Consider the following 15,728-nt stretch of genomic DNA (forward strand, 5'->3'; position numbering starts at 1 on the left):
CTCTCGTCCAAGTATGTCCGGCTCAAGATTCCTTCCTACAAGTTAGGGCCTCGGTTCATCGGCCCACTAGAAGTTATCAAACAAATCAACCCAGTGGCCTATAAATTGAAACTCCCGGCCAACTTGCGGATCCCTAACTCCTTCCATGTATCTCTCCTCAAACCCGTGGTACTTAACTCTTTTTCCAAGTCTACAGGTACGCCTCCTGCTCCAGTTTCCGCTGAAAACGAGTTTGAGGTAGAGAACATTCTGGCCACCAAAAGGGTAAGAGGAAAAACCTTTTTTCTGGTAGATTGGAAGGGGTTTGGTCCTGAGGAGAGAACGTGGGAGCCCCGGGAGAACATCCATGCCCCTCTCATCCTTGATAAATTTCTGTCTGGCCTAAAAAAGGGGGGCCTAAAGGGGGGGGTACTGTAGCGTCGGCGTCCCTGCCTCCTGCTAGGCAGGGACGCTGTTCCCCTCACCTCTCCACTCCGTGCCCGGCGTCCTCCTCCCGCTCTGCTGGCAGCGCGCGCTGCATCCCGGCCACTGTGCTTAGGGCGCGCGCGCGCGCTCCCCCTCTCTTAAAGGGGCCGCGCGCGCCGTCCTAAGGAGTCCCCGGAGGTGCCCGAGCAATGTTGTTGCAAAGCCTTCACTCTGCTTCAGCCCTCAGGTCCCGTTACCAGTTTCCTGCTTGATACCTGCCTGATATCCGTTTACCTGCTTGCAAGCCTGCGGTCCGACGGTCTGCCTTCCGACACCTGTCAGTCTGTCTATGGACCAGCCTGCCCGCTCACCTGGGAGCGCTCATCTGCTACCTGCCTGCTAGCCTACCTGGGGGCTCCGCCGTCACTTGCCGTGACCACCTGCCTGTCCAGAGACTCTTGCCTGCTCACCTGGGAGCGCTCACCTGCTACCTGCCTGCTAGCCTACCTGGAGGCTCCGCCGTCACTTGCCGTGACCACCTGCCTGTCCAGAGACTCTTGCCTGCTCACCTGGGAGCACTCACCTGCTACCTGCCTGCTAGCCTACCTGGAGGCTCTGCCGTCACTTGCCGTGACCACCTGCCAGTCCAAAGACTCTCGCCCGCTCACCTGGGAGCGCTCACCAGCCACCTGCCTGCTAGCCTACCCTGAGACTGTCCCTGTCACTTGCCGTGAGTACCCGTCCTTCTACCCAGAGACTGTCCCTGTCGCTTGCCGTGACTACCTGCCCTTCTACCCAGAGACTGTCCCTGTCACTTGCCGTGACTACCTGCCCATCTTCCCTGGGAGCCACCCGCTTCCTTACAAGGACTGCCCCCTTGTATAGTTGCTCAGAGGTTCCGCCTCCCAGACCCGTTACAACCTAGAATATAAGACATATTTTCAGTTGTTTCACACTTTTTTGTTAAGTATATAATTCCACATGTGTTAATTCATAGTTTTGATGCATTCAGTGTGAATGTACAATTTTCAAAGTCATGAAAATACAGAAAATCTTTAACTGAGGTGTGTCCAAACTTTTGGTCTGTACAGTACATACACGCATAAACACATTTGAAACATATAAACAGACATCACACAATGATATCTGCCTGCACACACACACACACACACACACACACTCACCATCCCCCGGCTCGGCTCCAGTCCTCCAGTTCCTCTCCGGTGCAGCAGTGCAGCGCGCACTGCGTGACGTCACACTAGCAGACATGGCCGCGCACAGGGCCGTGTCTCCTAGCAGTGATGCGGCGGGGCCACCAAACAGGGAAGTTAACAGGTGCAGTGCTGGCCCGGCCAAAGAAGAAGTAGCAGCCGTGCACTGCTGCTGGGGGAGCGGCCGGGGGCCCCCCGCCTCTGACTGCAGGTATGTGCCGCACATATTATAATGAGGGCAATCTGGCCATGGACTCCCGGGCCCCTTGGAGCCCCGGGGCCCCGGGCGGTAGCCCAGATTGCCCTCATTATAATCCGCCTATGGTCTCCTCACATATTTACCCCCTTGGTGTCTATTTTATCTCCTCACACATCACCCTGCTCCCCATACTGTGTCCACACCCATCCCATCCCTCTCGTTCCCCATACCGTGTATTCACCCATCTCCACCCCTCACTCCCCATATTGTGTCTGCAGGCATCCCTACTTTCATAATGTTTCCTTATACATCCCCCCCTCGCTCCCCATACTGTGTCTGCATCCACTGCCCCCTCATACACTCCCCCTCGCTCCCCATTCTGTGTTAGCATCCATCTCCCCTCGCTCCTCATACTGTGTACCCACCCATCCCCCCTCATATTGTTGCCTCATACATCCTTCCCGCTCCCCCTACTGTGTTTGCATCCATCCCCTCACTAACCATACTGTGTCCACACCCATACCCCCTTGCTCCCCATTCTGTGTTAGCACCCATCTCCCCTCGCTCCTCATACTGTGTACCCACCCATCCCCCCTCATACTGTTGCCTCATACATCCTTCCCGCTCCCCCTACTGTGTCTGCATCCATCCCCTCACTAACCATACTGTGTCCACACCCATCCCCCCTTGCTCCTCAAACTGTATCCACATCCATCCTGCTTCACTTCTCATATGGTGTGCACACCCATTCCCCTTCCCTCGCTCCAAATACTATGTCTACACTCATCCCCACTGCTCCCCATACTGTGTCTGCACCCACCCACTCTCAATCCCCATACTGTGTCTGCACCCATTCCCCCCCTCGTTCTCCATACTGTGTCCGCACCCATCCCCTCTCTGGCTCCCAATACTGTGTCTGCACCCCCCCCCTCCCCATACTTTGTCCTCAAATCCCTCCCCTCCCTATTACAATGTGTCTTTAACTCCACTGGAGCACCACCAACGCTGGATGCGCCTCTGCAGTGCCGGCAAGTGACATCAGCAGCGTGATCAGCTGATGTGATCATGCTGCGGACATTGCCCTAACCTGGAAGTGCCAGTGGTCAGAGCTTCAATTATACCCGCATCTGAAAAACGCAAGTACAACTGATTTGCTGGGAGCCGGCCATCTGCAGTGCTCGGGTCCTCAGCCTTCCTAGTGATGCATATGCCCCCCAGCCATCCCAGTGATGCATATGCCTCCCAGCCCTCTCCAGTGATGTATATGTCCCCCAGCCCTCCCCAGTTAATGTATATGTCCCCCAGCCCTCCCCAGTAATGTATATGCCACCCAGCCCTCCCCAGTGATGTACAGGTGCATCTCACTAAATTAGAATATCATCAAAAAGTTAATTCATTTCAGATCTTCAATACAAAAAATGAAACTCCTATATTATATAGTCATTACAAACAGAGTGATCTATTTCAGGTGTTTAGTTCTGTTAACGTTGATGATTATTGCCTACAGCCAATGAAAGCACAAAAGTCATTATCTCAGTAAATTAGAATACTTTATAACAACAGCTTGAAAAATGTTTTTAAAATCTGAAATGTATGTTCAGTAAATGCCCTCAATACTTGGTCGAGGCTCCTTTTGCATCAATTACTGCATCAATGCGGCGTGGCATGGAGGTGATCAGCATGTGGCACTGCTGAGGTGTTATGGAAGCCCAGGTTGCTTTGATAGCAGCCTTCAGCTCATCTGCATTGTTGGGTATGGTGTCTCTCATCTTCCTCTTGACAATAACCCATAGATTCTCTATGGGGTTAAGGTCAGGCGAGTTTGCTGCCAATCAAGCACAGTGATACTGTTGTTTTTAAACCAGGTATTGGTACTTTTGGCAGTGTGGACAGGTGTCAAATCCTGCTAAAGAATGAAATTTCCATCTCCAAAAAGCTTGTCTGCAGAGGGAAGCATGAAGTGCTCTAAAATTACCTGGTAGACGGCTGCGCTGACTTTGGTCTTGATAAAACACAGTGGATGTTACACGCACACCGCTAGGTTCAGATAGGGGCAAGATGGGTTTCATGAATTCGTTGGAATCCTGGGGGAACAGTTACACAGGGCGACCATAGGCTGAAGATTCTCTCAGGCACACAAGAGATTCAATTGCTGACTAGACACATCTGACAAGAGTTTTCATAAACAGTTGAACAGTGGAGTTTAATCAAGTACGGCCAGTACCATTTAACTCTTTGAAGCAACAGGCTTCACCACAGTACTGGCTATTAAAGCAGGCACAGTATTTCAGTCTCTTCAGTAGCATAATTCAGCACAGATTAGATCTCTTTGCAGCACACTTCTATGTATACACAACCACAGGTTTTTCCTTCACAAGGACACAATAGTGCAGAGCATTCTTTATCCTGCATGGAGATGGAGAGGGGGAGGATTTGATGAGGGAGATGATCCCTGTGACACATTCCTTCCAGTCCTTATCTTTCTGCCCGATAATACTCCACACTGTTAGCTCAGGGAGTCTATCTGACCTGTGTTTAGCTTCCCTCCTGACCTGAATTCTGTTCACTTGCCTTCTGTGAGATGCAGATCACACACCACCTTTCTCTTCGGCTCCAGCCAGACTAAAAAACAAGTTCCCCACAATCCCCCTGGGGCTCTGCTAAACACTCCCTGTCTCCCATGACTGTGTTAACCCTTATAGTTGCAGGATGCTTCTGAAGAACAACACTTCCTGTTTCTTGTGACTGTGTTAACTCTTATAGTTGCTGGATGCTTTTGAAGCAACAGCACTTCTTCTGCATGTCACACTGACCTACACCAGCAGATGACATGGCTTCCCAAACCATCACTGATTGTGGAAACTTCACACTAGACCTCAAGCAGCTTGGATTGTGTGCCTCTCCACTCTTCCTCCAGACTCTGGGACCTTGATTTCCAAATGAAATGCAAAATTTACTTTCATCTAAAAAAACAACACCTTGGACCACTGAGCAACAGTCCAGGTCTTTTTCTCCTTAGTGCAGGTAAGATGCTTCTGGCGTTGTCTATTGGTCATGAGTGGCTTGACACAAGGAATGCGACAATTGTAGCCCATGTCCTGGATACGTCTGTGTGTGGTGGCTCTTGAAGCAATGACTCCAGCAGAAGTCCATTCCTTGTGAATCTCCCCCAAATTTTTGAATGCCCTTTTCTTAACAATCCTTTGAAGGCTGCGGTTATCCCTGTTGCTGGTGCACCTTTTTTTTCTACCACACTTTTTCCTTCCAATCAACTTTCCATTAATATGCTTGGATACAGCACTCTGTGAACAGCCAGCTTCTTTAGCAATGACCTTTTGTGGCTTACCCTCCTTGTGGAGTGTGTCAATGACTGCCTTCTGGACATCTGTCAAGTCAGCAGTCTTCCCCATGATTGTGGAGCCTACTGAAACAGACTAAGGGACCTTTTTAAACGCTTAGGAAGCCTTTGCAGGTGTTTCTTGTTAATTATTCTAATTTACTGAGATAATGACATTTTTGTTTTCATTGACTGTAAGCCATAATCATCAACATTAACAGAAAAAAAAACCACTTGAAATACATGGTGGGCCATTTATATGGATACACCTAAATTAAATGGGAATGGTTGGTGATATCAACTTCCTGTTTGTGGCACATTAGTATATGGGAGGGGGAAAACTTTTCCAGATGGGTGGTGACCATGGCGGCCATTTTGAAGTCGGCCATTTTTGGTCCAACTTTATTTTTTTCAATGGGAAGAGGGTCATGTGACACATCAAACTTATTGAGAATGTCATAAGAAAAACAATGGTGTGCTTGGTTTTAACGTAACTTTATTCTCTCATGGGTTTTTTACAAGTTTATGACCACTTATAAAATGTGTTCAAAGTGCTGCCCATTGTGTTGGATTGTCTAACACAATCTGAAACAACAGATACTGGAAGCCTGTGCTAGCATTTCTTCTGCGGTGTTGCCATCAGTGTGTCAAGAGTGGGAGAAGAGGGTTGCATTGACAATCCAACACAATGGGCAGCACTTTGAACACATTTTATAAGTGGTCATAAACTTGTAAAAAACTCATGAAAGAATAAAGTTACGTTAAAACCAAGCACACCACTATCTTTCTTATTCTCAATAAGCTTGATGTGTCACATGACCCTCTTCCCATTGAAAAAAATAAAGTTGGATCCAAAATGGCCAACTTCAAAAATGGCTGCCATGGTCACCACCCATCTGGAAAAGTTTCCCCCCTCCCATATACTAATGTGCCACAAACAGGAAGTTGATATCACCAACCATTCCCATTTAATTTAGGTGTATCCATATAAACGGCCCACCCTGTAGATCATTCTGTTTGTAATGGCTCTATATAATATACATGAGTTTGACTTTTTGTATTGAAGAACTGAAATAAATTAACTTTTTGATGATATTCTAATTTTGTGAGAAGCACCTGTATATACCTCCCAGCCATCTCCAGTGATGTATATGCCTCCCAGTGATGTCTATGCTTCCCAGCCCTCCCCAGTGATGCATATGCCTCCCAGCCCTCCCCAGTGATGCATATGCCCCCCAGCAATCCCCAGTAATGTATATTCCTCACAGTGATATATATGCCACCCAGCTCTCCCTAGTGATGTATATGTCCCCCAGACCTCCCCAGTGATGTATATGCCTCCCAGTGATGTATATGCCACCCAGCTTCCCTAGTGATGTCTATGCCTCCCAGACCTCCCCAGTGATGTATATGCCACCCAGCCTTCCCCAGTGATGTATATGCCTCCCAGCCCTCCCCAGTGATGTATATATCCCCAGGCCCTCCCCAGTGATGTATATGCCACCCAGCCCTTCCCATTGATGTATATGCCTCCCAGCCCTCCCCAGTGATGTATATGTGCCCGGGCCCCCCCAGTGATGTATATGCCACCCAACCCTTCCCAGTGATGTATATGCCTCCCAGCCCTCCCCAGTGATGTATATGCCACCCAGCCCTTCCCAGTGATGCATATGCCACCCAGCCCTTCCCAGTGATGCATATGCCACCCAGCCCTCCCCAGTGATGTATATGCCCCCAGGCCCTCCTCAGTGATGTATATGCCACCAGGCCCTCCTCAGTGATGTATATGCCCCCAGGCCCTCCTCAGTGATGTATATGCCACCAGGCCCTCCCCAGTGATGTATATGCCCCCAGGCCCTCCTCAGTGATGTATATGCCACCCAGCCCTCCCCAGTGATGTCTATGCCTCCCAGCCCTCCCCAGTGATGTCTATGCCTCCCAGCCCTCCCCAGTGATGTCTATGCCTCCCAGCCCTCCCCAGTGATGTCTATGCCTCCCAGCCCTCCCCAGTGATGTATATGCCTCCCAGCCCTCCCCAGTGATGTCTATGCCTCCCAGCCCTCCCCAGTGATGTCTATGTCAACCAGCCCTTCCCAGTTATGTATATGCCACCCAGCCCTTCCCAGTGATGTATATTCCTCCCAGCCCTCCCCAGTGATGTATATGCCACCCAGCCCTCCCCAGTGATGTATATGCCACCCAGCCCTCCCCAGTGATGTATATGCCACCCAGCCCTCCCTAGTGATGTCTATGCCACCCAGCCCTCCCCAGTGATGTCTATGCCTCCCAGCCCTCCCCAGTGATGTATATGCCTCCCAGCCCTCCCCAGTGATGTATATGCCACCCAGCCCTTCCCAGTGATGTAAATGTGACACCCCAGGGGTCTGGTTGCCACAGTGATAGAGATATTACGTCTGAGAGCAGGTGGGAGGTCTCTTGGTCAGGGATCCTATGCATGCCACACCTCCTGCCCAGTCCTGGGAGGGGAAGAACTTCCCTTATATAAACCTAGGGCTGAGGCAGGGTTAGTGAGTAGAGAAGAGGTAGAGAAGAGAAGCAGCATAGGAAGAAACTACAGGAGCTCTGTAGGAGCAGTGCAACAAGGAGTCAGGGGCTGGCAGCTGCAGAGTTCGCCCTGACTGAGAAGATTTCTCACCGGACCCGGAGTCCGAGGCTGTGGGGACTAACTCCTATCCAGCAGCAGAAACCGACCGGCAGGGGATTGCAGGTCCTCTGGCCCAGAAACCCGAAAGCACGGTCACACGCGTGGGACCAGCACCGCCGTCGTGGAGCGGAAGCTACTAGAAGGCCCCGAGTCACCGGCCATACGGGTGAGCACCACACGGTACACTCAGGGACGTGGGCTACTTATACCCGCCTCTAGCAAGGTAGCCAGAAGAGTACAGTCAGTTTGGGAGGCCTACAACTCCGCCTGGCCAGGGGAGATCCCATCTGCTCAAGGACTGACCAGGCCCCAATCGCTAGCCAGTACTCCGGGAGGGGCTATCTTTGTCACCAGTAAAGACCCTGAACTACACCGTACCGTCTCCGAGTGGTTCCTGCTACCCCCCATCGTCTACGTCGGCTGCCCTGAGGCCATACCCCTCCCGTTGGGGGTTATGCTATCACGCTGCACAATCCTACCACCGGCCTCAGCGGTCTGCCCTGCAGCAGCAGCTCCTTAGCTGTACTCAACGGGTGGCGTAGTCGTCCAACATCTACCGCTGATACAGCGCCACTTAGTCTGACTCCCTGGGCACGGACCGGATCACCGCCACGAGACTACAACCCTCAAGAGATCCGGCTCCAGGTAAGCTCCCGCGTGCGCAACGCAGCGCGACACAGGCCCAGGGGCGCGTCAACTTTTGGCGTAGTCGGCAGGATCTCGTGCCCGCAACCACCGGGTACTGCGTGCCTGAAAAAGACTGTTCAAACTTACCTGTGGTGAAGATTCCCGCCATCCGGCGCCATCTTCAGCCTTCTTCCCGCCATACGTGGAGTTTTCCCGCCATTGGACGCCATCTTGAGGACGCCGCGCGGGAAGAAGAGGGGCGTGGACTCCGAAAGCGCGCGAGAACTGAAGCCCCGCCTCACGTCCAGACGTTGCGTAAGGTCCTGGAAGGAGCCCAGCAGACGCCGACGTCACAGGAGCGCGACGGAAGGTCCTCAACCCTGACGATCCACTGCGGAGCCGCGGCCTACGGAAGAGGATCATCGCAAGGTAGGCCACGGTCCACTAGGGGGGAGAAGGATGTCGGATACGGAGGAGAGCTTCACCGCTTCAACCCCCGCCAGCGCCACCGCTGTGGCGGTCATGCCTTTCACCATGCCCTATATCCCGGGGGCAGCCTGGCTACCCCAGTACTCGGGGGAGTCACATACCCTGCATGACTTTAGAGAAAAGCTGGATAGCCTCTTCCAGGTGTACCCCCTCACAGAGGAGCAAAAAGTGAGCATCCTGGTGGCCCAATTAACCGGGGCAGCCCAAAGGGAGGTAAAGTCCTGGCCACCTGGGGGGAGAACTGTCGCAGGGATACTAACCCGGCTGAGGGACACCTTTGATACCCGCACCTCAGCCGAGATTAAGCTTAGATTCTACGGGTGCAAACAGCGGGCACATGAGAGTATAAGGGACTATGCCCTAAACCTACAAGAGGCCCTGAGAGCCATTAAGCAGACCGACCCTGACGGCGTGGGAGACGAGGACAGGCTGTTGACTGAACAATTTATAGAGGGTTTATATTGCAATGCCCACCGAACCCAGTTGCGGGCAATGGCCTTACAGGACCCTCATCTGGGATTTGCACAGTTCAAGGACAGAGCCATCCGGGTGCTTCGAGAACCGGCACCAGGTGGCGTTGTGACCCACAGACGCCCCACTACCACTTACCACCAGGAGGCGGCGCCCTTGTCGGCAGGGCCTGTGGGAGCTGATGCGCAGGCTTTGAACAATGACCCGGCTCCAGACCTGCACCATCAGGTCCAAGAGCTAGCTAAAAGCGTTGCTGCGCTAACCCGAACTGTGCAGTCTTTACAGGTTTCCACTCCAGGGAAGATCCAGCTGGCATCCGGACCGGAGGACATCCCGTGGCGTCGACCAAGGAGGACCCCACCGGCCAGAGGAAGACCCAGCGACCGATACAACGAGGACGGACGACCCATCTGCCGCCGCTGCAATCAACCCGGACATATGGCAAGGTACTGTCCTTTAAACTGGCACAACCTGGGGTAGAGGGCCAACCCCCAGGAAAAAGATCACCAGGCCCATCGAACTGGCGCGACAAATATGTGGGAGGACGTCCAGTCTTACCCGTGGTACTGGATGGCATTCCTATGAGTGCCCTGCTGGACACCGGGTCACAGGTCACCACCATCCCGTACGTGCTCTTTAAGCAGTACTGGAATGACTCGGATATCACCCGCTACCCTGACGAGGACTTGAGTATCATCGCCAGCAATGGTCAGCCCGTGCCACAGATTGGATTTAAAGAGGTGACCATTAAAATCGGTAGAGTCGAATTGGCAGCACAGGGACTGATCATTGTAGACATTGACAAACACGAGAGTCACCCAAAGATAACTCTAGGAACTAATGTAATTGAAAATTGTCTTGCAGAGGTGATTTTCCTTTTACAGCAGGTTGCCAAGAACGCCAGCTCCGGCCAGCAGCGAGTGCTCCAGAAAGAGATCCGGGCACTGATGCGACGGCAACAGCTAGAACTCTCCGGTGGTGAGATTGGTAGCGTGCGAATGTGTGACCCTTTCCCTATTGCCATGCCCCCAAAAAGTGAAATGATGATTTGGTGCCGGGCAGCTATTGGTCTGAGAGGTAGAGATTACCAGGCAATGGTAGAACCAGTTTACTCAGACAGTAGGCCCACCATTTTGACAGCACGGGGGGTGGTCAATGTACGCCATGGGAGGGTGCCCGTTCGCATAATAAATATCGGGAAGAGGGAAGTGTACCTGCCCCGGTATGCCACGCTAGCCAAATTGTATACCATCAATCAAGATTCCATACAGTCCGTAGAACCCTTGCCTCCATCTTCCCCGGAGGAAGGTAACGGCTCTAAGAAAACGATGGAGGACTGGTGTCAGCAACTACATTTGGGTACTGACTCCACTCCCTCACACCAGAAACAGGGAGTCTATCGGGTGGTTCAAGAGTACGAGAGAGTGTTTAGTAAACACCCGTTAGACTTCGGGCGAGTCAAGGGGGTAGAACACCACATCCCCACGGGAGACCATCCTCCCATAAAAGAGAGGTATCGACCCGTACCCCCTGCACACTACCAACACGCCAAGGGGATGCTTAGAGACATGAAGGAGGCTGGGGTGATCAGGGATAGCTGTAGCCCCTGGGCAGCTCCACTAGTCTTAGTCAAAAAGAAAGACAACACCATGAGGATGTGTGTAGATTACCGGAAAATCAACCGTATCACACACAAGGATGCGTACCCTTTACCAAGGATAGAGGAGTCTTTGGCTGCTTTAAGATCTGTTAACTTCTTCTCTACCTTGGATCTCACTAGTGGGTACTGGCAGGTTCCTGTAGCAGAGGCGGACCGGGAGAAGACCGCATTCACCACCCCGATGGGACTTAGCGAGTTTACCTGCATGCCGTTCGGACTCTGCAACGCACCAGGAACCTTCCAACGATTAATGGAGTGCTGTCTGGGCCACAGAAACTTCGAGACGGTCTTGTTGTACCTGGACGATGTCATCGTATATTCCAAGACGTATGAGGACCACCTGAAACACCTGGCGGAAGTGTTCGAAGCTCTGGCAAGCTACGGCCTAAAGGTGAAACCCTCCAAGTGTCACCTCCTGAAACCAAAGGTGCAGTACCTGGGACACGTGGTGAGCGCTGACGGAGTGGCTCCCGACCCTGATAAGATCACCGCAATTAAGGAATGGCCAAGTCCCTCCAGTGTAAAAGAAGTGCGGCAGTTCCTCGGGTTGGTAGGCTATTACCGCAGATTCATCCCCGGTTTCACCAAAAAGGCAGCTCCTATGCAGGACCTCCTGATAGGCCAGTCCCGGAAGGCCAAGAACCAGAAGCTACCCTTCAGATGGGAGAAGTTAGAAGAAGAGTCCTTCCGCCAGCTGAACATGGCCCTCACGGGGGATGAAATCCTGGCGTACCCTGATTACAGCCAGCCCTTTATCCTCTACACCGACGCAAGTAACATCGGGCTAGGAGCCGTGCTGTCCCAGATCCAGCAGGGGAAAGAACGAGTAATCGCTTAAGCCAGCCGAAAACTGCGACCCACCGAGAGAAACCCTGAGAATTACAGCTCATTTAAGCTAGAGTTCCTGGCAGTGGTGTGGGCAGTCACCGAACGCTTTAAGCACTACCTCGCTTCTTCCCGGTTCATCGTGTACACGGATAACAACCCGTTGACACACCTGGACACGGCAAGACTCGGTGCCCTAGAGCAGAGATGGATGGCCCGTCTGTCCAACTACGAGTTCACAATCAAATACCGGGCAGGACGCTCCAATACCAACGTGGACGCCCTGTCCAGGATGCCAAACCTACCGGACGTAGGAGAAGATCCAGAGGGACTGGAAGAAGTTGAACTCCCCGCGTTCCACCGTCATGGGACTATCCAGTATTCCCATCGGGTAAAGAGTGAGCAAGCCGCTACGTTTAACCCCTTGCCTCACTACAACTGGGAGGAAACGCAAGACAGTGACCCTGCCGTCCGACTGGTGAAGGAGATGCTGACTCGGCCAGAGGCTCGCCTTGACCCAGACGCTCCGGAGGAAGCCAAGCAACTATGGGCTGAGAAGAGTCGACTGTTCCTTTACAAGGGGAAGTTGTGCCGCAGAATGGTTAACTCCCGGACGCATGAACTAATTTGGCAAGTAGTGGTGCCACGAAGAGACGCAGCCATGGTGATGGAGGCATACCACGACGGGGCTGGACACTTCGGATGGAAGAAGCTGGAGTTCCTGCTGCGCGAGCGGTTCCACTGGGTAGGCATGAGGGGAACCATCGAGAGGTGGTGCAGAGACTGTGGCCCGTGCAACCTAAGAAGGAAGGACCGTGCCAGCCAGAAGACTCCCCTGCAGTCCATCGTCACCCGGCAGCCGTTGGAACTGGTAGCCTTGGATCATGTAAAACTGACCCCAAGCAGAAGTGGCTACGTCTACGCACTAACCATCGTGGATCACTACTCCCGGTTCTTGGTTGTCGTCCCCGTCAAGGACTTAACAGCTCGAACAGCAGCTAGAGCGTTCCAGCAGCATTTCTGCCGTCCACACGGGTACCCGGACCAAGTGTTGACAGACCAGGGACCTGCCTTTGAAGCGGAGGTCTTCCAAGAATTCTGCACTCTGTATGGCTGCCGGAAGATAAGGACAACACCCTATCATCCGCAAACTAATGGACTTTGTGAGAAAATGAACCAGGTGGTAATGGATCTTCTGAAAACGTTGCCCCTGGAAGAACGCAGTCTGTGGCCTGAGAAGCTGCCCGATCTGGTGGACCTATACAACCACATCCCGGTAGGTTCCACCAACTGTACCCCGGCTTACCTAATGAGGGCGAGACCTGGTAAGTTACCTGTTGACCTGGAAATGGGAGTCCTGACACCCGAGGACACTTCACCAGAAGCAGACTGGGACACAGAGAGGCAGCAGCAGTACCGGAGAGTACAGGAGAGTGTGGAGCGAAGTCTCTGTCAGGCTAGGGAAAGACAAGAGAAAACTTACAACCAGTATGCTCTCGCTGTTCCCCTGGTACCCGGAGAGCAGGTCTTGAAGAGAAAAAGACGGCTCCACAAGTTGGACGACCAGTGGGAGAAGGACCCGTACACCGTACTGCCCTCAAGCCACGACAACCCAAAGGTCTGTACCATCAGTAAAGACGGAGGGGAAACCACGACCATTGTATCCCGGGATCACCTGAAGAAGTGTCCCGAACAGCTACGGAACCCTGAAGAGGAACAAGAAGACCCTCGACCCGTAGAGGAAAGGGAAGACATGGTTAGTACTGTGCTCGGAGACTTCCCTCGGTCTTGGACTCAAGTCAATGGCGCAGTTGTGGTACCCGTACTCACCTTCCTCCAACCAGCATCCCAAGCACCTACGGAGCGACAGGTAGAGCTGGAAGAGCAGCCGGTCCAGGAGGCAGAAGACTCCACACAAGCAGAACAGGAGGATCAACCCTCTGCTTATAGTGAGCCTGCCGTACCCCTAGTGAGCCAAGGAGCCGGTAGACAGCTGCCCAGTTTACCCTTGACAGCTCCTACACCCTGTAGTTCAGGGCTAGACAGTCAGCTCCGTAGGTCCACTAGGGCCACTAGAGGCCAGTTACCCGCACGTTGGAGGATTTGAAGTGTATAAATTGTTTTATTTGTGGTTACCTGTTTTTCTTGTTGCTTGTGTATAATTATGTGTTTCTAGTTGTTTATAGGAGTCTTTGGTGGATTTACCGGGAATCCTGTGTACATAGTTGGAGCGTAACCCGGGACGGACTAAAGACTGTTAAGGACTCGGGGCAGGACAGACCCCTACCTGGTTACGTCTCCCTGTTTTGGTGAAATGGACACCTTGCTTTTCTTCAAAGACTGCACCCGGTTACGGACATGCCGTGACCACCTTTATGTGTTTTTCTTATTGTATCATTATTGTTATACCTTGTTATGTTTTTCCAAAAATATGTTTAGTCCCGGAGTACTAAATTTCACTAGGGGGGAATGTAACACCCCAGGGGTCTGGTTGCCACAGTGATAGAGATATTACGTCTGAGAGCAGGTGGGAGGTCTCTTGGTCAGGGATCCTATGCATGCCACACCTCCTGCCCAGTCCTGGGAGGGGAAGAACTTCCCCTATATAAACCTAGGGCTGAGGCAGGGTTAGTGAGTAGAGAAGAGGTAGAGAAGAGAAGCAGCATAGGAAGAAACTACAGGAGCTCTGTAGGAGCAGTGCAACAAGGAGTCAGGGGCTGGCAGCTGCAGAGTTCGCCCTGACTGAGAAGATTTCTCACCGGACCCGGAGTCCGAGGCTGTGGGGACTAACTCCTATCCAGCAGCAGAAACCGACCGGCAGGGAATTGCAGGTCCTCTGGCCCAGAAACCCGAAAGCACGGTCACACGCGTGGGACCAGCACCGCCGTCGTGGAGCGGAAGCTACTAGAAGGCCCCGAGTCACCGGCCATACGGGTGAGCACCACACGGTACACTCAGGGACGTGGGCTACTTATACCCGCCTCTAGCAAGGTAGCCAGAAGAGTACAGTCAGTTTGGGAGGCCTACAACTCCGCCTGGCCAGGGGAGATCCCATCTGCTCAAGGACTGACCAGGCCCCAATCGCTAGCCAGTACTCCGGGAGGGTCTATCTTTGTCACCAGTAAAGACCCTGAACTACACCGTACCATCTCCGAGTGGTTCCTGCTACCCCCCATCGTCTACGTCGGCTGCCCTGAGGCCATACCCCTCCCGTTGGGGGTTATGCTATCACGCTGCACAATCCTACCACCGGCCTCAGCGGTCTGCCCTGCAGCAGCAGCTCCTTAGCTGTACTCAACGGGTGGCGTAGTCGTCCAACATCTACCGCTGATACAGCGCCACTTAGTCTGACTCCCTGGGCACGGACCGGATCACCGCCACGAGACTACAACCCTCAAGAGATCCGGCTCCGGGTAAGCTCCCGCGTGCGCAACGCAGCGCGACACAGGCCCAGGGGCGCGTCATATATGCCACCCAGCCCTTCCCAGTGATGTATATGCCACCCAGCCCTTCCCAGTGATGTATATGCCACCCAGCCCTTCCCAGTGATGTATATGCCTCCCAGCCCTCCCCAGTGATGTATATGCCACCCAGCCCTTCCCAGTGATATATATGCCACCCAGCCCTTCCCAGTGATGTATATGCCACCCAGCCCTTCCCAGTTATGTATATGCCACCCAGCCCTTCCCAGTGATGTATATGCCTCCCAGCCCTCCCCAGTGATGTATATGCCACTCAGCCCTCCCCAGTGATGTATATGCCACCCAGCCCTCCCCAGTGATGTATATGCCACCCAGCCCTCCCCAGTAATGTATATGCCACCCAGCCCTCCCCAGTAA

Source organism: Phyllobates terribilis, unplaced genomic scaffold, assembly GCF_046119375.1.
Source record: "Phyllobates terribilis strain yellow unplaced genomic scaffold, ASM4611937v1 Scaffold_8__6_contigs__length_399053987, whole genome shotgun sequence".
Classification (NCBI taxonomy): Eukaryota; Metazoa; Chordata; class Amphibia; order Anura; family Dendrobatidae; genus Phyllobates; species Phyllobates terribilis.